At 44.9% G+C, this 25,469-nt stretch overlaps 1 protein-coding gene across 1 annotated transcript in view; it reads right to left on the bottom strand.

Moving 5' to 3' along the window:
* The window catches only part of LOC308165084 (two pore channel protein 2-like), a gene marked incomplete at both ends in the record, with an annotated part of 91,813 nt that overhangs the window by 19,444 nt on the left and 46,900 nt on the right, over window positions 1–25,469 (bottom strand). The window lies entirely within an intron of this gene.

The following is a 25,469-nucleotide window of genomic DNA, read 5'->3' as shown; positions in this document are numbered from 1 at the left end:
AATCTCACGGCAACGGCTTGTGCTGAAGAAATAAGTTCCCAGAAATAGTAGCTCATGCCTGGTGAAAATAATAACTCAAAAATGATGGAGCCATGTGTTTGCCTCATTCACCCATGCTTTGTGTTGGCCCGATCAGAATGGTGCATTAACCATTAATAATAAGTTAGCATATTTGTTCTTGTCTTCCACAATGAAGTCGGGGAGGGGACTATGGATCAGTCTCTGTCTGTTTGTAAATGGACTACACTTGCATAGCACCTTATTCCAAATCGCTTTACAATGGCCTCTGATTCACACACCATGCAAGGCACTAGCCCACACCAGCCCGCTCATTGAGATATTTGTGACAGTGTCTTGCCCAAGGGCACGTCGACAGCTGGGGATCGAACCGCCAGAGAGCACAACTGGCTCGTTGGTCTACTCTAGGGCATCGTTTCGCCCCCCAGGGGGCGTTCAGACAACATCGGGGGGCGCTGGAACAAATATTTTTTAAAGGGGGGCGTTGAGGTGTTCTTGGGGGGCGGTGACGCATAAAGTATTTTTCTCATGAAAAACAGCTGTCAGCAGTGTTATTACGGGTACGTTCGTAAATGCACGAACGGTCAGTTCGCTCGGACAAACCGTCTTTTCAAAGGTAGTATGGGTAGATCGCATGGCATTGAACAAAACCCAAAAGGAGAAAAAAAAAAAAAAAGTTCGCCTATCATCCATCCTCACTATGGCTTTTGCCACTTGATTGACATACAGGTAAGCCAGTCTGTGATCTGATCTTTTCACTTAACACACGGTTCAACACGCATGCGCAGTCAACAGCGCCAACTACAAAATACTAAATACCGGCGAGACTAATTAACTAAAGAAAGGGTATACAAATGAGTGGGGAAGCTGGACCAAGTAAGAAACCAATAACGTACAACTTCCATCCAGAATGGGAGGAGGACTTTTTTACACAATGTGATATTGGAAGTGCGTCTGTCTGATCTGCAGATCTATGATGGCTGTTTGGAAGAAGGGAAATGTGGCAAAAGAGCGAAAACGTACGGCTGTAACGATAGCTTCTTATCGCGTCAGTCACGTTCTTGTTAAACACAAGAAGAAAACAAAGACGGCGAAATTGTGAAAAAAGCGTTTCTCGAGGCTGCAGATTGCCTTTTCTGTGACAGATCCACAGTGGCTGATGACACCTCACAACCAGCTCCTACAGCCCTGACTACTAGAAACTAGCTGCCTCCTCCCAGTGCCAGGTCTCCCACTAAGGTAGAGAAATGCATTTATTTCCTCCTTTCAAACTAGGGAATTACCTGTTTTGTATCTGGTTTACTTTTCTGTTTGTTGGATCAGTAGTTGGCTATGGTACTGCAGACTGGCTGTCAGTGTGTGAGTGAGAAAAAGTGACTGTGTGTGTGTGTGTGTGTGTGTGTGTGTGTGTGTGTCTGTGTGTGTGTGTGTGTGTGTGTGTGTGTGTGTCTGTGTGTGCGTGTGTGTGTGTGTGTGTGTGTGTGCGTGTGTGTGTGTGTGTGAGAATAGCAAAGAGGGAGGGTTTGTGATGGTCTTCTCCTGTGTGGCTGTGTGACAGAGAGAGAGAAAGTGTATTGTACTATGCAGGCTGGGAACTGTGTGTGTGTGTGTGTGTGTGTGTGTGTTTGTAGTACATGCGTGTACGTTTGCGATGTTGAAACTAGACGGGTAGATCTTGGCAGACTGGCTACTTGAAAAGTAGATCTTGGTTCAAAAAAGTGTGGGCACCCCTGCCTTATACCATACCACCATACCAGAACATCACAGCAGGAACAACCTATCTCAAAAAAGCGATCGTATTGTAACCAGTCCGGAAAGTTCTCTGTCGCTTACCAATAATCGAACCTAGAGAAATCAGCTACGAATGTCCCCTCCCCTCGCAGGTTCATCACTATATATTACATAAATGTATTACTGTTAAGTGTTGTTGTGGATGTTATCCCTAGTGCCATTCTGAGGTTAGCATTGCGATGTGTTCGTCTTAACGTTTACAAACTAAAATATACGATCGCTTTTTAGTGATATGTTGCTCCTCATGTGATGCCCTGGAAACGAACACATAAGCACTCCGAACAGCTGTCAGTGTCTTTTGTTGCTATAGTGTCCACCCTGAAAGGCCTAAAGAAGGGACTTTTATTAAGCCGTGATATATCATTGTTGCGGTCCATCCTCATGTCATGAATGCGTTGGTTGTATAGTGGTGAGCATAGCTGCCTTCCAAGCAGTTGACCGGGTTCGATTCCCGGCCAATGCAAGAAAGCGAACTTTTTCCCAAGGGGCCCATGCCTGCAGTTCCAAAAGTGCTGGCCTGACACTGCAGGCTCGTTGATAGCGTGGCTTCCAACAACGCCTGTGCCTTCCATATTGAAGCAGTTTCCGCACTCAAAGAAGCTATTTGATGATGTCCTATTTGAATGTGCTCTACCAAAGACGTTCCGGATGCTTTGCATTGTTTCTCCACAACCAACTCCTCTGTTGACACGGTGTTCCAACAGGGCTGTCAAGCCGAAAAAGCAGTAAGGCTGTGCGACGAGGATGGGATTCGAACCCACGCGTGCAGAGCACAATGGATTAGCAGTCCATCGCCTTAACCACTCGGCCACCTCGTCATGCGCTCACTTTGAGCCAGTAGCGCTACCCACCGGATCTTGAAAGCCAGGACGTGTCAAAACAGTTTTTGAACATGTAATTTTGCAGTGACCCGAGGCAAGATCTGTTGAAGCATTGAGCCAAAGCACTTCCATTTGGTGGTCCCAGCTGGTGAAAGGTTTAGTCACAGGGGTCGTCCGGGATTTTAACCCGGGACCTCTCGCACCCGAAGCGAGAATCATACCTCTAGACCAACGAGCCGTCTGAAGAAAGCGTTCCCCTCCCCGCAACGGAGCCTCAGGTTGGGAGAAGTGTCCGCCCTGAAAGGCCTAAAGAAGGGACTTTTATTAAGCCGTGATATATCATTGTTGCGGTCCATCCTCATGTCATGAATGCATTGGTGGTATAGTGGTGAGCATAGCTGCCTTCCAAGCAGTTGACCGGGGTTCGATTCCCGGCCAATGCAAGTAAGCAGTCCTTTTCCCAAGGGGCCCATGCCTGCCGTTCCAAAAGTACTGGCCTGACACTGCAGGCTCGTTGATAGCGTGGCTTCCAACAACGCCTGTGCCTTCCATATTGAAGCAGTTTCCGCACTCAAAGAAGCTATTCGATGATGTCCCATTTGAATGTGCTCTACGAAAGACGTTCCGGATGTTTCGCATTGTTTCTCCACCACCAACTCCTCTGTTGACACGGTGTTCCAACGGGGCTGTCAAGCAGAAAAAGCAGTAAGGCTTTGCGACGAGGATGGGATTCGAACCCACGCGTGCAGAGCACAATGGATTAGCAGTCCATCGCCTTAACCACTCGGCCACCTCGTCATGCGCTCACTTTGAACCAGTAGCGCTACCCACCGGATCTTTAAAGCCAGGACGTGTCAAAGCAGTTTTTGAACATGGAATTTTGCAGTGACCCGAGGCAAGATCTGTTGAAGCATTGAACCAAAGCACTTCCATTTGGTGGTCCCAGCTGGTGAAAGGTTTAGTCAAAGGGCTCGTCCGGGATTTGAATCCGGGACCTCTCGCACCCTAAGCGAGAATCATACCCCTAGACCAGGGGTCCCCAAACTACGGCCCGCGGGCCGCACACGGCCCACCCCCACACTTGGACCGGCCCTTTGAACAACGTGTAATTTCTAACTGCAATTGCGGCATTGCACCGACGTGGTGGCGGGGGCGCTGTTTGAAAAATAATTGGAAATAAATTTCCACCATAAATTGATGCAGAACGGGCACAAATTGCATCTAAATTCACCAGAATGCAAGAAATTAAGTGTTTGATGCTCGTTTAAGGACCCCCAGACAGCCCTGCTTCATGGGTCCCCCCGTGTATGATGAGGGTCCTCCCTCAAGTATCAGACTGTAAAACTGATTATATTTCATTGACATATCACTATAGGTATAAATTCCATCCAAATTCAACTGTTTAGACTTTGTTTGCATCCACCAGTGCTCTCCTGCGCGCAATTGCTTTGCGCAACCGCCTCCATTCCACTCCGTTCCATATTATTTTATGTTAGAGACCAACCCAGGCCCCCCATCACAGAAAGGAAAAATGATGTGGCCCTCACAGAAAAAAGTTTGGGGACCCCTGCCCTAGACCAACGAGCCGTCTGAAGAAAATGTTCCCCTCCCCCGCAACGGAGCCTCTGCTTGGGAGAAGTGTTCGCCCTGAAAGGCCTAAAGAAGGGACTTTTATTAAGCCGTGATATATCATTGTTGCGGTCCATCCTCATGTCATTAATGCATGGGTGTTATAGTGGTGAGCATAGCTGCCTTCCAAGCAGTTGACCCGGGTTCGATTCCCGGCCAATGCAAGTAAGCGAACCTTTTCCCAAGGGGCCCATGCCTGCAGTTCCAAAAGTGCTGGCCTGACACTGCAGGCTCGTTGATAGCGTGGCTTCCAACAACGCCTGTGCCTTCCATATTGAAGCAGTTTCCGCACTCAAAGAAGCTATTCGATGATGTCCCATTTGAATGTGCTCTACCAAAGACGTTCCGGATGCTTTGCATTGTTTCTCCACCACCAACTCCTCTGTTGACACGGTGTTCCAACGGGGATGTCAAGCGGAAAAAGCAGTAAGGGTGTGCGACGAGGATGGGATTCGAACCCACGCGTGCAGAGCACAATGGATTAGCAGTCCATCGCCTTAACCACTCGGCCACCTCGTCATGCGCTCACTTTGAACCAGTAGCGCTACCCACCGGATCTTTAAAGCCAGGACGTGTCAAAGCAGTTTTTGAACATGGAATTTTGCAGTGACCTGAGACAAGATCTGTTGAAGCATTGAGCCAAAGCACTTCCATTTGGTGGTCCCAGCTGGTGAAAGGTTAAGTAAAAGGGCTCGTCCGAGATTTGAAATCCCGGACGAGGCCACCTTTTGAGCACTGCCGTAGAAGTGTAGTTGGGAAATAATTGCAATACTACTGCCTGTGAAGATGATACAGTCTATTCATACATAGTCCTTTTCTCAATTGTTAGAAACACGTTTCCTTGCGTCCTACTGAAAACCAGCAAGGAAGAAATTAGATGTAAATGACGTCTGTTCAAGAAACCATATCATAGACCACTGACAGAACTTCCATGTAGTTTTGTTTTCACATATAAAACAACATTTGAGTGTGTCACTAGAGTGAGTAATGATGTATTAGAAATTGTTCTAGACTACCACAAGAGGGCAGAAAAGTTCTGAATTAAGACATGCCACATCACTATATTTAGAGAGTCGCACAGGTCACACAGTCACACAGGGGGGTGTTTGAATACTGGGTTTGGCATGCTCAGTGAGGCTCGTTGGTCTAGGGGTATGATTCTCGCTTTGGGTGCGAGAGGTCCCGGGTTCAAATCCCGGACGAGCCCTTGTCCTTTTCCATTTTAAGTTGTCTATTCAGGTAGGGTAAATAATTCCAATACCTTTATGAGTTAGGGTTAGGTTGATAGAACATATACAACAGTAAAATAGCTACAAGCAGCCATGGGTTCAAAGGGCACAAACAGAACTCTTGGAAAAAATTACCACAATGTGTTCAGTGACTGATATAGAGTTCAGTGTTTCCTGTCACTTTGAAAAGTCAGAGAAATGCTCGTGATGTATTCTGTTGTGTTTTCAATGTTGCAGCATACTTTAAACATCTTCTTCTCCAAAGTGGTTTAGAAGATCTGCATGATATTTGGTATACATGATCTGTTGACGAAGGTCATTCCATATAAAATGTTTACTTAGAAACAACATGGCCACTATGAGCCAAAAACCCAAAATAGCACACCGTGAAGTGAAACCCAACCACAGGGTTAGGTTGAACACATACCCCTGACCATCTGCACCAAATTTCATGACTCTACATCAAACAGATAACAAGATATAAATTTAAAAATGTTTGTTATAGCGCCACCATGTGACAGATTAGAATATGACTGCACATGTTAGGTACTGAGTGTTAAGATATAATAATTATGTTATGTAAGCTTGTTAGTGATGCGCCCCACCATGTCTGATTTCGAATCATGTACTCTAATCATGTATTCAAGGGTTCGAGCCCTCCTTTAGAGGAAAAAAGTATATAGGAAAATAATCTCAACGCATCCGCTCATCGAGGTTATAGTTGACAACAAACATGTTTGACAATAGGTCTATGCTGACTGTGACACAGACAGAGAAAGGGCTCATAAGCTACACTGTAGACTACCCCTATGATGTAACGCCTCCCAGATGTGTGCCGTCCACAGGTGATGAGGTCACATACTGTATTTTCCACAGCAGTAATGATATAGCGTATTATATTTCAGGGTTCATAAGTATATTTCTGTTATGGACGATTGATGTAATAAGGACAACAGGCCATGGCTAGCTGTGACATAGCCAGAGAACGCCCTCATAAGTTACCACTGAAGACAACTAGTGTACTATGATGATTAGCTTCGTCTAAAACACAGATAAACTTCATCTGGCACTCTAGCAACAGAACTCTAGCAACAGAACTCTAGCATCTGGCACTCTAGCAACAGAACTCTAGCAACAGAACTCTAGCAACAGAACTCTAGCATCTGGCACTCTAGCAACAGAACTCTAGCAATAGAACAGCATAAACTGTTACATCACTAACACAGGCTAATAACCTCTATTAGCCCAAACACAGGCTAATAGAGGTGGGAATCAAACGGTTCACTCCACGCTTTCACCTCTGCTGGCTGTCTGGCACCACCGCCTCTATGCGTATCCGGCAGTCGCGCTACCCAGTCACAACTCTTAACTTTAGCTTTACTTATCAATCAACACTGACGACCCCGCCGATCTGATGCGCCTGATGGACTGCCTCCACGATGTGAAGGAGTGGATGGCCCAGAACTTCCTACAGCTGAATGAGAGCAAGGGGGAAATCCTCCTCATCGGCAACACCACCGCCATCACTCAGCTCAGCACCAACATGGGAAGCCTGTCCACCCTTGTCAGACCACATGTCAAGAACCTCGGTGTCATCTTTGACTCCGAGCTCAACCTTAACCGACAAGTGAGCTCCGTCGTGAAGTCATGTTTCTACCAACTACGTATCATAGCCAAGATCAAGTCCTTCCTCACCCCCAGTGACCTGAGGAGGGTCGTCCTCATGCTAATTTCATCTAGGCTCGACTACTGCAACTCACTCTATGCTGGACTTCCTGATAAGACCATCTACCGCCTGCAGCTAGTCCAAAATGCCGCTGCCAGGCTGGTGTCAGGCACTAAAATGAGGGACCACATCTCACCTGTCCTCATCTCCCTTCACTGGCTCCCAGTAAAGAAGAGAGTGAAGTTCAAGATCTGCACCTTTGTCTACAAAGCTCTCAACAGTCTCGCCCCACCCTACATCAAGGACCTCCTGGACCTGTCTTCCACCTCAAGGCCCAGACTCAGGTCCGACGCCCAACTCAGCCTGAGGGTCCCCCGCACCAACCTCAAGAGGAAGGGTGACCGTGCCTTTGCGGTGATAGCACCGACCCTGTGGAACGCGCTCCCTTCCGCCATCAAGTCTGCCCCCACTCTGGACTCCTTTAGAGCCAAGTTAAAAACCCACCTCTTCGTCAATGATGTTCCCTATTTGTTGTAAATTGTATCCCTTGAGATGTTCGTTTAAGTAGTCTGTGTCTGTTTGCTTTCTGTGTTCCTTGTCCTTGTCTTTATCTGTTCCTTTACCCGGGCTGCGCCCCGGGCCGATGTAAAAGTTGGATGGGGGGCGCATTATAAATAAAATTAACAATTAACAATTAACAATTAACAACTGTCCTGGCTGGTGGGTTGAACTTCCCACTGCTGTCAGGACTGCAGAATCACTCCCTATCTTCCGCCGTAGAATGAAGACCCATCTCTTCAGGCTACACCTGAACTGTCCCTCCTGAGACATCTACGTCTCCTCTACCCCCCCTGTACAGTCTCTCTACTGTCAGAATAATAAAATAAAATAAAAATGATAATGCAGAGCATAGATTACTTTTTCCTGCTATGACTTGTGGTGGATAGATGATTCACTTAAATATATTTGTTGTAAGTCGCTTTCGATAAAGGCGTCTGCTAAATGGCAAAAATGTAATGTAAATGTAAACCTCAAGTCTAATAGGTCACTTAGATAACTAAACGTATACTTAGAAATATTATTATGATGTGTTTTCATTTGTGCACATAGGCCTATACTTTAAATATACTTTTGTATGAAATGACCAGTTAAGCTCTGTGTCATTTAGACTGTCCACTCTCAGTCAATAGGTTTTCCTCTGTAACTTGTCATTTGAGCTGGACCATGGCCAGTGGGACATCAGTATACTTAGAATGGACTAGAGTCTGGTAACTGGGTTGCTATAACGACCTAGCTACTTAAGGGCAGCCGTGTCAATGTTGTCATGATTTGTGATAGACAGATGCTTGCTTGACCAGCAATATTCCGTCTATAAAGACACACTCCTTGTGACTTGTGAGTCGTTCGCTTTCTCTCGGTGAGAAACGTACCCAGGCCAGCGCTGCTATGGAATAAAGCCTTTCTTCAATTGTCTACCTATGAGCAAGAATCTTTAATTACTTTTATTGACTATCGATCTCGGCCACCACCATCAAACACTGATTATCAAATATGATGTGACCTTCAAGGTTAAAGTTGAAGGAACATGGAGCCAATAAGTCATGACTCACTGGGTCAGAAAAAGGGCTCATAAGCTACATTGTAGACTATAAAACTTATCATAGGCCACAGATAGAGCTTTCCCATGTAGGTTTGTTTAAAAATGTTCCGATGTATTATTATAAGATGTGTTCTAGACTACCACAAGAGGGCAGCAGAGTTCTAAACAAAGACATGCCACATCACTACCTTTAGAGGTCCACAGATGTGGAAGAGTGGGGTTTAAATGCTGTTTAAATACTGTACTGGCCAGGCTCGTTGGTCTAGGGGTATGATTCTCGCTTAGGGTGCGAGAGGTCCCGGGTTCAAATCCCGGACGAGCCCTCCTTTTGAGCACTGCACTGCTGTATTGATTGATTGATTGAAAACTTTATTAGAAGATTTGCAGAAGTAGGTACATGAAAGTACATATTACATACAAGGTCAACTAACAGGATAAAAACCCAAGAAAGCCACTGGCTTATTTCAATTGGGGTCCTTGATTCTCAATTCATGTATAAGTATAGTTGGGAAATAACTGACATACTACTGCCTTTGAAGTTGATACAGCCTATTCAACATATCACTAGCTCAGCTGTAAGCTAGCTGAGCTACAAAATATGAAATCTGTATTTTTCCGTTTTATTGATCAAGGTCTTTGCCTTATATACAAATCTAATCTCACGGCAACGGCTCGTGCTGAAGAAATAAGTTCCCTGAAATAGTAGCTCATGCCTCGTGAAAATAATAACTCAAAAATGATGGAGCCATGTGTTTGCCTCATTCACCCATGCTTTGTGTTGGCCCGATCAGAATGGTGCATTAACCATTAATAATAAGTCAGCATATTCTTTATTGTCTTCCACAATGAAATCGGGGAGGGGACTAAGGATCAGTCTCTGTCTGTTTGTATGTAAATGGACTACACTTGTATAGCACCTTATTCCAAATCGCTTTACAATGGCCTCTCATTCGCACACCATGCAAGGCACCAGCCCGCCCATTGAGATATTTGGGACTCAGTGTCTTGCCCAAGGACACGTCGACAGGTGGGGATCGAACCGCTAGAGAGCACAACTGGCTCGTTGGTCTAGGGGTATGATTCTCGCTTAGGGTGCGAGAGGTCCCGGGTTCAAATCCCGGACGAGCCCTCCTTTAGAGAACTGAAAGTATATTGGGAAATGATTACAAAGCATGTGCTCATCAAGGTTAAAGTCTGCTCCATACCATAAACCTTCATAGACCACTGACAGAACTTCTCCCTGTAGTTTAGTACTTTAGTCCTGTCGGTCGATAAACAAAAATGTGTTGATTAATCTTTTCCTGTTAGTTAGTAGTGAACACTCAATTACCCTTTGCACTACTGCTGTTTATAAATACTACCTTTGTACAAACATATTTTTGCACATTGCACATACCTTTGATACAGCCACTATGTATACATTTGTACATACCCTACTGTACATAGCTACCATAACTGTATATACCTCTAACTACTGTACTTGCCATACTGTACCTATCTCTATCACTGTTGTGTTTTTATATCATGTTTTACGTATCACTATTTGCACTTCTGGTGCTTTAGATGCTAAACTGTGTTTCATTGTCTGGTACTTGTGCTCTGCAATGACAATAAAGTTGAATCTAATCTAATTAATCTACAGATTCCACTGATGTGTAAATGTGTTGCTGTTTTTTTGCCTTCTTTTTTAGCTGGCAATTTAAGTGGTCCAAACATTTCTAGACAAGAAATCTCTTCAGGACTCTCTTCTAGACCCATCTCTTCAGGTTACACCTTAACTGCTCCTCCTGAGACATCTTCTGCCCCTCAGCACTACGTCTCCTAAAGACACCCGCTTTCCCCTCTACTGTGTCCCTAAGAACTTCTATCCGCTTGTTAAGTCGTGACGTGTTTCCGGGTCCAACGTTGGCTGAGGCGCTGTCTTCGAAATGGAGAAATAATAATAATAATTAATTATATTTATATAGCACTTTTCCGAGGCTCAAATACCCTGACAATATGGAGAAAACGGGAAAGTGCTGTGTCCCTTGTTGTATGAATAGATCCGAGTCTAAAAAACGATTAAACTGTCATTCTACCGCTGTAGTTCAGAGGTACTCTGGTGCAGAGAATTTCTGGTTTGGACTCGGAAATAGTTAAACGTCACTTTTGACGTCAGACTTAACAAGCGGATTGCCCCCCTTGTACTATTTCTCTGTTTCTCCAGTGTAAAAAAACAACAACAACAACTAGGTTTTAGAAGAAGGTGATAGGAGAAGGTTTTTCCTTCTATCCAGGCCCGGATTAACCCCCTAGGGTGACCAGACTTGATGTGTGCCCCCCCCCCCCCAACACACACACCCTCCTACTTTGCAAGTGAAAGTGTGATATTTACTATGGTTACAAAACCCATAGATTTACAAGAGCATATAACTACAGTACAGGCTCATCACAGTTGGGCCTAATGCCGTAGTATATGCTCAAATCTGAATGCAAGTCACATCACAATGCAACACGACTTTCTAAATATAGGCTAATTATTTCCATCATAAATGGCCTGAGACTACATGCTAAACCATAACAAAGGGGGAAAATGCACATACTGTATACTACAATAAAACAAGCTCAATACCAACCAAGTCCAATAACGACTGTTGCAGGCATTTATAAGAATAAGAACACATTTTCTGTCAGCATTAATGAAGCGTACTACAGGTATTATGGAAATAAACAGCGCCTCTCTCTTTGCCGCTCTGCTCACCTTCGTGATGCTGTATCAGACGTAGGCTATAGCCCTGTGCATCACACAGGCCCAAATCAGCCACAGCGTCATATTAGCCCCAAATAATCATAAGTAAGCCTTACCTTTAGCAGAACTTGTTTTTTCTTGATTTTACGCAGGCAAAGTCGTTTACTAAATCCTCAAAGTCCATCTCTTTGACCAACTCGGATTCAATTGCCAGCAGGGAATCTTATTCTTATCAGGCCTCTCTTATTGCACTATAGTTCTCTCTCAACGCTTTGGTAGAGTCAGTCCTACAACTCCATCTAGTACTGGACAGTGGTTTTAGAGTCCTGCTGATGTTCACATCCTTATTTTTAAATATCCGGCTCCATCGGTGAGGGGATGCTGCACAAAACGCATACAATGACTGAAGTAGGTCAAAGAAATCACTCGCATCCTTACAGCTATTAATGCTGTTTACACCGACAGCATTAAGGGAATGTCCAGCACAGGGCACGTAATGAATCAGGGGGTTTGCTTTTTTAAGATGCGCCTGGAGGCCGTTATATTTACCCGACATGTTACTGGCGTTGTCGTAACTTTGTCCCCGGCAATTCGACAAGTCTAACCCCAGGTCATGACATGAACCATTCTTACTACACATTCAGCAAGACTTGCTCCAATTTAAGTGGTCCAAACATTTCTAGACAAGAAATCTCTTCAGGACTCTCTTCTAGACCCATCTCTTCAGGTTACACCTTAACTGCTCCTCCTGAGACATCTTCTGCCCCTCAGCACTACGTCTCCTAAAGACACCCGCTTTCCCCTCTACTGTGTCCCTAAGAACTTCTATTGCCCCCCCTTGTACTATTTCTCTGTTTCTCCAGTGTAAAAAAACAACAACAACAACTAGGTTTTAGAAGAAGGTGATAGGAGAAGGTTTTTCCTTCTATCAATGGCCCCGGGCCTGAGCTGGACTACTCTTCCTGCTATGAATGGTGGACTGATGATTCACATGCTTAGTATTCAAATGTATTGATTGTAAGTCGCTTTCGAATAAGGCGTCTGCTAAATGCCAAAAATGTAAATGTAAATGTAAACAAGAAACCCGAAATGGTGCCTAAACAATGAGTGGAGGAGTGATAGGGTACTTTAGAAGTTAACAATGAATTGATGGTCTCCAAATCCAAGGTGTAATATGCCATTCCCAATCCCATAGAAAACATAGGGGTACTAATAGCTTGAACCAAGTTTCCTTTACTTGACAACATGACATCCACTCTAGCTTTAACTTCTTGTTGTTGGTCTGATATGTAGAAATGTTAATCATTAAATTAACTAAAGCAATAGTTGATTCATCTGTTCACCCCTAACATGTAAAACATGATTTGAGCGTACCACGTCCACCACTAGAGGGCAGTCTAATAGCAGAAGAGCTCTGAGCAGAGACATGCCACATCACTACCACTGTTCAAACACAGCCCTGATGGAACAGGGCTTAATGTCAATAAGGGTTTAAAAAGGGAGATGTGACCTACAGTCAGGCTCGTTGGTCTAGGGGTATGATTCTCGCTTTGGGTGCGAGAGGTCCCGGGTTCAAATCCCGGACGAGCCCTCCTTTAGAGAAAAAAAGTATACAGGGAAATACTCTCAACACGTCCTCTCATCGAGGTTATAGTTGACAACACACATGGAGACAATAGGTCTATGCTGACTGTGACACAGCCAGAGAAAGGGCTCATAAGCTACACTGTAGACTACTCCTATGATGTAACGCCTCCCAGATGTGTGCCGTCCACAGGTGATGAGGTCACATACTGTATTTTCCACACCAGTAATGATATAGCGTATTATATTTCAGGATTAAATCATTAAAACAACAGCAAGCGTCTATAAACGTCTGTTTGTTATGTCACAAAAAGCAAGATGTTGGAGAAAGGGATCTTGAATTTACACACTTTTGGAGACGTTGCCTGATTTTTTTCTGGCGCTGGTGGGATTCGAACCAGGGACCTTCGGATCTCTCCCCCATTCAAAAATGGCAAAGGCAAGGTTTTCAGGCCTGGGTTCGAATCCACCTGAGGACACTACTGTCATAAACAATTTTTTTCTTAAGTCTTAAAAAACTAAATGTTTCATGTAACATTACATGTTTTAATGATGTATAATTCATTTCATTAAAGAAAAAAATACATTTTACATCACCATTGGTTTTAACTTCACAATGTACTCTGCCCCAGTGTTACAGTGTGTATTTTACTGTGCGAGAGGTCCCAAGTCCAAATCCCGGACGAGCCCTCCTTTAGAGAAATAAAAGTATAGGGGGAAATAATCTCAACACGTCCTCTCATCAAGGTTATAGTTGACAACAAACATGTTTGACAATAGGTCTATGCTGACTGTGACACAGACAGAGAAAGGGTTCATAAGCTACACTGTAGACTACCCCTATGATGTAACGCCTCCCAGATGTGTACCGTCCACAGGTGATGAGGTCACATACTGTATTTTCCACAGCAGTAATGATATAGCGTATTATATTTCAGGGTTCATAAGTATATTTCTGTTATGGACGATTGATGTAATAAGGACAACAGGCCATGGCTAGCTGTGACATAGCCAGAGAACGCCCTCATAAGTTACCACTGAAGACAACTAGTGTACTATGATGATTAGCTTCGTCAAACACAGATAAACTTATACATCTGGCACTCTAGCAACAGAACTCTAGCAACAGAACTCTCGGAACAGAACTCTAGCAACAGAACTCTAGGAACAGAACTCTAGCAACAGAACTCTAGGAACAGAACTCTAGCAACAGAACTCTAGCAACAGAACAGCATAACATGTTACATCACTAACACAGGCTGATAACCTCTATTAGCCCAAACACAGGCTAATAGAGGTGGGAATCAAACCGTTCACTCCGCTCTTTCACCTCTGCTGGCTGTCTGGCACCACCGCCTCTATGCGTATCCGGCAGTCAGGCTACCCAGTCACAACTAGGGTTGGGTATCGTTTGGGTTTTATCCGGTACCGGTACCTAACCGATACTTTAAAAACGGTACCGGTACCAAAACGGTACTTAATTCGGTACTTTTGATTTTTTAAAATGACATATATATATATATATATATATAATAATAACACGGTCGACAACATTAAACAGCTTTTCACTTTTTTATTGCTGAGGCACAATATTATTAGTTAAATATACACTCAAATTAAAATAAATGAAAATAAAACTCCTGCTGACTGAGGCACAATATACATATATATATATATATATATATATATATATATATATATATATATATATATATATATAATATTACAGTTAAATATACACTCAAATAACAAATAAAACTCCCACCTCAGCAATTATTTTGCAAAAAGATCAGCATATTTGCCTTCTCTGGCAAAATACGACACCTCTCTTGACTTTTTTATTGTCATTTTGACTTTTTTTTTGTTTTGACATAATTGTCTAATGGCACAGATTTATAAACATAAAGTAAACAAATATTGTTTTCACGTCACTTTACCTGAAACTGAACGACACAGCGCGGAGCGAATTCCCTGGTAAAACTTTTCTCTCCCCCCGCTGTCAACGGGAGTCGTCAACCAGGAAGCGGTGCTGAGAGAGCAAGACACGAATCTACCGGCATTTGACTGCCGCTGGACTGAGGAACACCATAGGCACAGCACATCGCCATAATAGCGATAAAGTGCGAAGGATTTTAAGCATTTTGAGCACTTCGCGTTGTTTTCGTCGAGTCGGGTGAAATGCAGCCACACTTTAGAACGCTGCTTCATTAGGGCCTTCGGCATTCTCGGTGACCTCGTAGCTAGGCTAGCTAGCGAAATTCGATAATATTATTATGATTATGATGATGATAATAATAATAATAATAATAATACAATAATACAATCACTAACTATATTACTACACTTACTATAAACTCACTCTTCTTAAGTTCTCAACACAACTGCTCACCTCACTACCACGACACGCACTGATTGGAAATTTAACAGGCGATGTCACGTCACGACTCAAGTCACGTGTGGTTGACTGTTGCATGACACCGGACACAAAAGTACCGAAATGAGGTACCGAAATCTCCTTTGCGATTCGGTACGGGTACATACCGAATGTAAAGTAACCGGTACCTACCGGTACCGATTTTCGGTACCCAACCCTAGTCACAACTCTTAACTGTCCTGGGCTGCTAGTAGGAGTTGTTTTGTTGTTGAGGCTGTGTGGCCTGGAAGTTAGTTTCTATTGAAAGCAATTGTGTTTGAATGCTATTGCTGCTAATTTGCACTGTGAGGACTTTCAACTTTTTCAGCTATTTATGCCTGGTCAGCTCTGACATTGTCAAATACATTTTGGACTAATGAGAGGAGCTATCTTTTCCCTAGCCTGAGTAAGTGAACTTCATCTTGTCTAAATCATTGTGTTATTGATAGCTACAGTATGTTGCTAGTAGTAGTTTTGTCGTTGAGGTTGTTTGCCGGGTGCCAGGAATGCCGAGTGCCATTCCTCCTCCAAGCGGAAAGCAACAGTCATAAAATGCTACTGTTTCCGCCCAGTTTCGAACCGGGGACCTTTCGCGTGTGAGGCAAACGTGATAACCACTACACTACGGAAACGTCATGCCAAAGACCAATGTGTGGTGCCAGCGGCTTTTAATCCTTGTAAGTGGTAATTGATAAAGGCACTTGGCTTGAATTAGAGCTACAAGATAAAAGAAACTCTCCCCCGTCGGGGAATTGAACCGTGACAGGCGGGGATACTGACCACTATACTAACGAGGAGGTGGTACAAGATTCGTGGGTTCGATTCCCAGCCAATGAACAAATACTTTTTGCACCAGTCCTTTGCTCACCTGGTGCTTTCCATATTGCAAATGGACGGAAAACAGTTTAGGGAACTTGAAGCAAGTAGAACGTATTTGCTAGATTGTTCCTAGGAGGATCTTCAAACTCTGCTCCCACCGGAGAAGGCACTAGGAGGAACTTCAGACTCTGCTCCCATTGGAGGAGAAAGCACTATGGGCAACTTCAGACTCTGCTCCCATTGAAGAAGGCACTAGGAGGAAGTTCAGACTGCTCCAATGAGTTTTCAGAAGGAGGCGAGGAAAGAGGACACAGGGAATCAAGGGTATTGACAGAAGGACTTTTGGGATGTGTCAGGGTAACAGCACTGTACCCCATGGGTGAAAGGGGAAGAAAATGTTTCCGCCCGGTCTCGAACCGGGGACCTTTCGCGTGTTAGGCGAACGTGATAACCACTACATTACGGAAACTCTGAAAGCATGCTTTATACCAACTAGCTAGCTAATTCCAACGGCATGTCTCCTATAAAGCTATTCCCCTCCCCAAACTTGCTAACTTAAGTGAGAGGAGCTATCTTATCCCTAGCCTGAGAAGTGAACTTAATCTTGTTTAAATCATTGTGTTACTGGTAGCTGTGTTGCTAGTAGGAGTTGTTTTGTTGTTGAGGCTGTGTGGCCTGGAAGTTAGTTTCTATTGAAAGCAATTGTGTTTGAATGCTATTGCTGCTAATTTGCACTGGGAGGACTTTCAACTTTTCCAGCTATTTATGCCTGGTCAGCTCTGACATTGTCAAATACATTTTGGACTAAGTGAGAGGAGCTATCTTTTCCCTAGCCTGAGTAAGTGAACTTCATCTTGTCTAAATCATTGTGTTATTGATAGCTATGTTGCTAGTAGTAGTTTTGTCGTTGAGGTTGTTTGCCGGGTGCCATTCCTCCTCCAAGCGGAAAGCAACAGTCATAAAATGCTACTGTTTCCGCCCGGTTTCGAACCGGGGACCTTTCGCGTGTGAGGCGAACGTGATAACCACTACACTACGGAAACGCCATGCCAAAGACCAATGTGTGGTGCCAGCGGCTTTTGATCTTTGTAAGTGGTAATTGATAAAGGCACTTGGCTTGAATTAGAGCTACAAGATAAAGGAAACTCTCCCCGTCGGGGAATTGAACCCCGGTCTCCCGCGTGACAGGCGGGGATACTGACCACTATACTAACGAGGAGGTGGTATATGGGTTGTCGGTTCGATTCCCGCCCAATGCACACTTTTTGCAACAGTCCTTTGCTCACCTGGTGCTTTACATATAAGAAAATGGATGGAAAACGGTGCAGGGCACTTGAAGTAAGTAGAACGTATTTGCTGGATTGTTCCTAGGAGGAAATTCAAACCCTGCTGCCATTGGAGGAGAAGGCACTTGGCTTGAATTTGAGCTATAAGATAAAGGCACTTCTCCCCGTCGGGGAATTGAACCCCGGTCTCCCGCGTGACAGGCGGGGATACTGACCACTATACTAACGAGGAGGTGGTACAAGATTCGTGGGTTCGATTCCCGGCCAATGAACAAATACTTTTTGCACCAGTCCTTTGCTCACCTGGTGCTTTCCATATTGCAAATGGACGGAAAACAGTTTAGGGAACTTGAAGCAAGTAGAACGTATTTGCTAGATTGTTCCTAGGAGGATCTTCAAACTCTGCTCCCACTGGAGAAGGCACTAGGAGGAACTTCAGACTCTGCTCCCATTGGAGGAGAAAGCACTATGGGCAACTTCAGACTCTGCTCCCATTGAAGAAGGCACTAGGAGGAAGTTCAGACTGCTCCAATGAGTTTTCAGAAGGAGGCGAGGAAAGAGGACACAGGGAATCAAGGGTATTGACAGAAGGACTTTTGGGATGTGTCAGGGTAACAGCACTGGGTGAAAGGGGAAGAAAATGTTTCCGCCCGGTCTCGAACCGGGGACCTTTCGCGTGTTAGGCGAACGTGATAACCACTACACTACGGAAACTCTGAAAGCATGCTTTATACCAACTAGCTAGCTAATTCCAACGGCATGTCTCCTATAAAGCTATTCCCCTCCCCAAACTTGCTAACTTAAGTGAGAGGAGCTATCTTATCCCTAGCCTGAGAAGTGAACTTAATCTTGTTTAAATCATTGTATTACTGGTAGCTGTGTTGCTAGTAGGAGTTGTTTTGTTGTTGAGGCTGTGTGGCCTGGAAGTTAGTTTCTATTGAAAGCAATTGTGTTTGAATGCTATTGCTGCTAATTTGCACTGGGAGGACTTTCAACTTTTCCAGCTATTTATGCCTGGTCAGCTCTGACATTGTCAAATACATTTTGGACTAAGTGAGAGGAGCTATCTTTTCCCTAGCCTGAGTAAGTGAACTTCATCTTGTCTAAATCATTGTGTTATTGATAGCTATGTTGCTAGTAGTAGTTTTGTCGTTGAGGTTGTTTGCCGGGTGCCAGGAATTCCGAGTGCCATTCCTCCTCCAAGCGGAAAGCAACAGTCATAAAATGCTACTGTTTCCGCCCGGTTTCGAACCGGGGACCTTTCGCGTGTGAGGCGAACGTGATAACCACTACACTACGGAAACGCCATGCCAGAGACGAATGTGTGGTGCCAGCGGCTTTTGATCTTTGTAAGTGGTAATTGATAAAGGCACTTGGCTTGAATTAGAGCTACAAGATAAAGGAAACTCTCCCCGTCGGGGAATTGAACCCCGGTCTCCCGCGTGACAGGCGGGGATACTGACCACTATACTAACGAGGAGGTGGTATATGGGTTGTCGGTTCGATTCCCGCCCAATGCACACTTTTTGCAACAGTCCTTTGCTCACCTGGTGCTTTACATATAAGAAAATGGATGGAAAACGGTGCAGGGCACTTGAAGTAAGTAGAACGTATTTGCTGGATTGTTCCTAGGAGGAACTTCAAACTCTGCTGCCATTGGAGGAGAAGGCACTTGGCTTGAATTTGAGCTATAAGAAAATGGCACTTCTCCCCGTCGGGGAATTGAACCCCGGTCTCCCGCGTGACAGGCGGGGATACTGACCACTATACTAACGAGGAGGTGGTACAAGATTCGTGGGTTTGATTCCCGGCCAATGAACAAATACTTTTTGCACCAGTCCTTTGCTCACCTGGTGCTTTCCATATTGCAAATGGACGGAAAACAGTTTAGCGAACTTGAAGCAAGTAGAACGTATTTGCTAGATTGTTCCTAGGAGGATCTTCAAACTCTGCTCCCACTGGAGAAGGCACTAGGAGGAACTTCAGACTCTGCTCCCATTGGAGGAGAAAGCACTATGGGCAACTTCAGACTCTGCTCCCATTGAAGAAGGCACTAGGAGGAAGTTCAGACTGCTCCAATGAGTTTTCAGAAGGAGGCGAGGAAAGAGGACACAGGGAATCAAGGGTATTGACAGAAGGACTTTTGGGATGTGTCAGGGTAACAGCACTGGGTGAAAGGGGAAGAAAATGTTTCCGCCCGGTCTCGAACCGGGGACCTTTCGCGTGTTAGGCGAACGTGATAACCACTACACTACGGAAACTCTGAAAGCATGCTTTATACCAACTAGCTAGCTAATTCCAACGGCATGTCTCCTATAAAGCTATTCCCCTCCCCAAACTTGCTAACTTAAGTGAGAGGAGCTATCTTATCCCTAGCCTGAGAAGTGAACTTAATCTTGTTTAAATCATTGTATTACTGGTAGCTGTGTTGCTAGTAGGAGTTGTTTTGTTGTTGAGGCTGTGTGGCCTGGAAGTTAGTTTCTATTGAAAGCAATTGTGTTTGAATGCTATTGCTGCTAATTTGCACTGGGAGGACTTTCAACTTTTCCAGCTATTTATGCCTGGTCAGCTCTGACATTGTCAAATACATTTTGGACTAAGTGAGAGGAGCTATCTTTTCCCTAGCCTGAGTAAGTGAACTTCATCTTGTCTAAATCATTGTGTTATTGATAGCTATGTTGCTAGTAGTAGTTTTGTCGTTGAGGTTGTTTGCCGGGTGCCAGGAATTCCGAGTGCCATTCCTCCTCCAAGCGGAAAGCAACAGTCATAAAATGCTACTGTTTCCGCCCGGTTTCGAACCGGGGACCTTTCGCGTGTGAGGCGAACGTGATAACCACTACACTACGGAAACGCCATGCCAGAGACGAATGTGTGGTGCCAGCGGCTTTTGATCTTTGTAAGTGGTAATTGATAAAGGCACTTGGCTTGAATTAGAGCTACAAGATAAAGGAAACTCTCCCCGTCGGGGAATTGAACCCCGGTCTCCCGCGTGACAGGCGGGGATACTGACCACTATACTAACGAGGAGGTGGTATATGGGTTGTCGGTTCGATTCCCGCCCAATGCACACTTTTTGCAACAGTCCTTTGCTCACCTGGTGCTTTACATATAAGAAAATGGATGGAAAACGGTGCAGGGCACTTGAAGTAAGTAGAACGTATTTGCTGGATTGTTCCTAGGAGGAACTTCAAACTCTGCTGCCATTGGAGGAGAAGGCACTTGGCTTGAATTTGAGCTATAAGAAAATGGCACTTCTGCCCGTCGGGGAATTGAACCCCGGTCTCCCGCGTGACAGGCGGGGATACTGACCACTATACTAACGAGGAGGTGGTACAAGATTCGTGGGTTTGATTCCCGGCCAATGAACAAATACTTTTTGCACCAGTCCTTTGCTCACCTGGTGCTTTCCATATTGCAAATGGACGGAAAACAGTTTAGCGAACTTGAAGCAAGTAGAACGTATTTGCTAGATTGTTCCTAGGAGGATCTTCAAACTCTGCTCCCACTGGAGAAGGCACTAGGAGGAACTTCAGACTCTGCTCCCATTGGAGGAGAAAGCACTATGGGCAACTTCAGACTCTGCTCCCATTGAAGAAGGCACTAGGAGGAAGTTCAGACTGCTCCAATGAGTTTTCAGAAGGAGGCGAGGAAAGAGGACACAGGGAATCAAGGGTATTGACAGAAGGACTTTTGGGATGTGTCAGGGTAACAGCACTGTACCCCATGGGTGAAAGGGGAAGAAAATGTTTCCGCCCGGTCTCGAACCGGGGACCTTTCGCGTGTTAGGCGAACGTGATAACCACTACACTACGGAAACTCTGAAAGCATGCTTTATAGCAACTAGCTAGCTAATTCCAACGGCATGTCTCCTATAAAGCTATTCCCCTCCCCAAACTTGCTAACTTAAGTGAGAGGAGCTATCTTATCCCTAGCCTGAGAAGTTAACTTAATCTTGTTTAAATCATTGTGTTACTGGTAGGTGTGTTGCTAGTAGGAGTTGTTTTGTTGTTGAGGCTGTGTGGCCTGGAAGTTAGTTTCTATTGAAAGCAATTGTGTTTGAATGCTATTGCTGCTAATTTGCACTGGGAGGACTTTCAACTTTTCCAGCTATTTATGCCTGGTCAGCTCTGACATTGTCAAATACATTTTGGACTAAGTGAGAGGAGCTATCTTTTCCCTAGCCTGAGTAAGTGAACTTCATCTTGTCTAAATCATTGTGTTATTGATAGCTATGTTGCTAGTAGTAGTTTTGTCGTTGAGGTTGTTTGCCGGGTGCCAGGAATGCCGAGTGCCATTCCTCCTCCAAGCGGAAAGCAACAGTCATAAAATGCTACTGTTTCCGCCCGGTTTCGAACCGGGGACCTTTCGCGTGTGAGGCGAACGTGATAACCACTACACTACGGAAACGCCATGCCAGAGACGAATGTGTGGTGCCAGCGGCTTTTGATCTTTGTAAGTGGTAATTGATAAGGGCACTTGGCTTGAATTAGAGCTACAAGATAAAGGAAACTCTCCCCGTCGGGGAATTGAACCCCGGTCTCCCGCGTGACAGGCGGGGATACTGACCACTATACTAACGAGGAGGTGGTACAAGATTCGTGGGTTCGATTCCCGGCCAATGAACAAATACTTTTTGCACCAGTCCTTTGCTCACCTGGTGCTTTCCATATTGCAAATGGACGGAAAACAGTTTAGGGAACTTGAAGCAAGTAGAACGTATTTGCTAGATTGTTCCTAGGAGGATCTTCAAACTCTGCTCCCACCGGAGAAGGCACTAGGAGGAACTTCAGACTCTGCTCCCATTGGAGGAGAAAGCACTATGGGCAACTTCAGACTCTGCTCCCATTGAAGAAGGCACTAGGAGGAAGTTCAGACTGCTCCAATGAGTTTTCAGAAGGAGGCGAGGAAAGAGGACACAGGGAATCAAGGGTATTGACAGAAGGACTTTTGGGATGTGTCAGGGTAACAGCACTGGGTGAAAGGGGAAGAAAATGTTTCCGCCCGGTCTCGAACCGGGGACCTTTCGCGTGTTAGGCGAACGTGATAACCACTACACTACGGAAACTCTGAAAGCATGCTTTATACCAACTAGCTAGCTAATTCCAACGGCATGTCTCCTATAAAGCTATTCCCCTCCCCAAACTTGCTAACTTAAGTGAGAGGAGCTATCTTATCCCTAGCCTGAGAAGTGAACTTAATCTTGTTTAAATCATTGTATTACTGGTAGCTGTGTTGCTAGTAGGAGTTGTTTTGTTGTTGAGGCTGTGTGGCCTGGAAGTTAGTTTCTATTGAAAGCAATTGTGTTTGAATGCTATTGCTGCTAATTTGCACTGGGAGGACTTTCAACTTTTCCAGCTATTTATGCCTGGTCAGCTCTGACATTGTCAAATACATTTTGGACTAAGTGAGAGGAGCTATCTTTTCCCTAGCCTGAGTAAGTGAACTTCATCTTGTCTAAATCATTGTGTTATTGATAGCTATGTTGCTAGTAGTAGTTTTGTCGTTGAGGTTGTTTGCCGGGTGCCAGGAATTCCGAGTGCCATTCCTCCAAGCGGAAAGCAACAGTCATAAAATGCTACTGTTTCCGCCCGGTTTCGAACCGGGGACCTTTCGCGTGTGAGGCGAACGTGATAACCACTACACTACGGAAACGCCATGCCAGAGACGAATGTGTGGTGCCAGCGGCTTTTGATCTTTGTAAGTGGTAATTGATAAAGGCACTTGGCTTGAATTAGAGCTACAAGATAAAGGAAACTCTCCCCGTCGGGGAATTGAACCCCGGTCTCCCGCGTGACAGGCGGGGATACTGACCACTATACTAACGAGGAGGTGGTATATGGGTTGTCGGTTCGATTCCCGCCCAATGCACACTTTTTGCAACAGTCCTTTGCTCACCTGGTGCTTTACATATAAGAAAATGGATGGAAAACGGTGCAGGGCACTTGAAGTAAGTAGAACGTATTTGCTGGATTGTTCCTAGGAGGAACTTCAAACTCTGCTGCCATTGGAGGAGAAGGCACTTGGCTTGAATTTGAGCTATAAGAAAATGGCACTTCTCCCCGTCGGGGAATTGAACCCCGGTCTCCCGCGTGATACTGACCACTATACTAACGAGGAGGTGGTACAAGATTCGTGGGTTTGATTCCCGGCCAATGAACAAATACTTTTTGCACCAGTCCTTTGCTCACCTGGTGCTTTCCATATTGCAAATGGACGGAAAACAGTTTAGCGAACTTGAAGCAAGTAGAACGTATTTGCTAGATTGTTCCTAGGAGGATCTTCAAACTCTGCTCCCACTGGAGAAGGCACTAGGAGGAACTTCAGACTCTGCTCCCATTGGAGGAGAAAGCACTATGGGCAACTTCAGACTCTGCTCCCATTGAAGAAGGCACTAGGAGGAAGTTCAGACTGCTCCAATGAGTTTTCAGAAGGAGGCGAGGAAAGAGGACACAGGGAATCAAGGGTATTGACAGAAGGACTTTTGGGATGTGTCAGGGTAACAGCACTGTACCCCATGGGTGAAAGTGGAAGAAAATGTTTCCGCCCGGTCTCGAACCGGGGACTTTTCGCGTGTTAGGCGAACGTGATAACCACTACACTACGGAAACTCTGAAAGCATGCTTTATAGCAACTAGCTAGCTAATTCCAACGGCATGTCTCCTATAAAGCTATTCCCCTCCCCAAACTTGCTAACTTAAGTGAGAGGAGCTATCTTATCCCTAGCCTGAGAAGTGAACTTAATCTTGTTTAAATCATTGTGTTACTGGTAGGTGTGTTGCTAGTAGGAGTTGTTTTGTTGTTGAGGCTGTGTGGCCTGGAAGTTAGTTTCTATTGAAAGCAATTGTGTTTGAATGCTATTGCTGCTAATTTGCACTGGGAGGACTTTCAACTTTTCCAGCTATTTATGCCTGGTCAGCTCTGACATTGTCAAATACATTTTGGACTAAGTGAGAGGAGCTATCTTTTCCCTAGCCTGAGTAAGTGAACTTCATCTTGTCTAAATCATTGTGTTATTGATAGCTATGTTGCTAGTAGTAGTTTTGTCGTTGAGGTTGTTTGCCGGGTGCCAGGAATGCCGAGTGCCATTCCTCCTCCAAGCGGAAAGCAACAGTCATAAAATGCTACTGTTTCCGCCCGGTTTCGAACCGGGGACCTTTCGCGTGTGAGGCGAACGTGATAACCACTACACTACGGAAACGCCATGCCAGAGACGAATGTGTGGTGCCAGCGGCTTTTGATCTTTGTAAGTGGTAATTGATAAGGGCACTTGGCTTGAATTAGAGCTACAAGATAAAGGAAACTCTCCCCGTCAGGGAATTGAACCCCGGTCTCCCGCGTGACAGGCGGGGATACTGACCACTATACTAACGAGGAGGTGGTATATGGGTAGTCGGTTCGATTCCCGCCCAATGCACACTTTTTGCAACAGTCCTTTGCTCACCTGGTGCTTTACATATAAGAAAATGGATGGAAAACGGTGCAGGGCACTTGAAGTAAGTAGAACGTATTTGCTGGATTGTTCCTAAGAGGAACTTCAAACTCTGCTGCCATTGGAGGAGAAGGCACTTGGCTTGAATTTGAGCTATAACAAAATGGCACTTCTCCCCGTCGGGGAATTGAACCCCGGTCTCCCGCGTGACAGGCGGGGATACTGACCACTATACTAACGAGGAGGTGGTACAAGATTCGTGGGTTCGATTCCCAGCCAATGAACAAATACTTTTTGCACCAGTCCTTTGCTCACCTGGTGCTTTCCATATTGCAAATGGACGGAAAACAGTTTAGGGAACTTGAAGCAAGTAGAACGTATTTGCTAGATTGTTCCTAGGAGGATCTTCAAACTCTGCTCCCACCGGAGAAGGCACTAGGAGGAACTTCAGACTCT

This window comes from Nansenia antarctica (assembly GCF_963989245.1).
Source record: "Nansenia antarctica genome assembly, chromosome: 9".
NCBI lineage: Eukaryota > Metazoa > Chordata > Actinopteri > Argentiniformes > Microstomatidae > Nansenia > Nansenia antarctica.
This window is presented reverse-complemented; position numbering and strand designations above follow the sequence as displayed.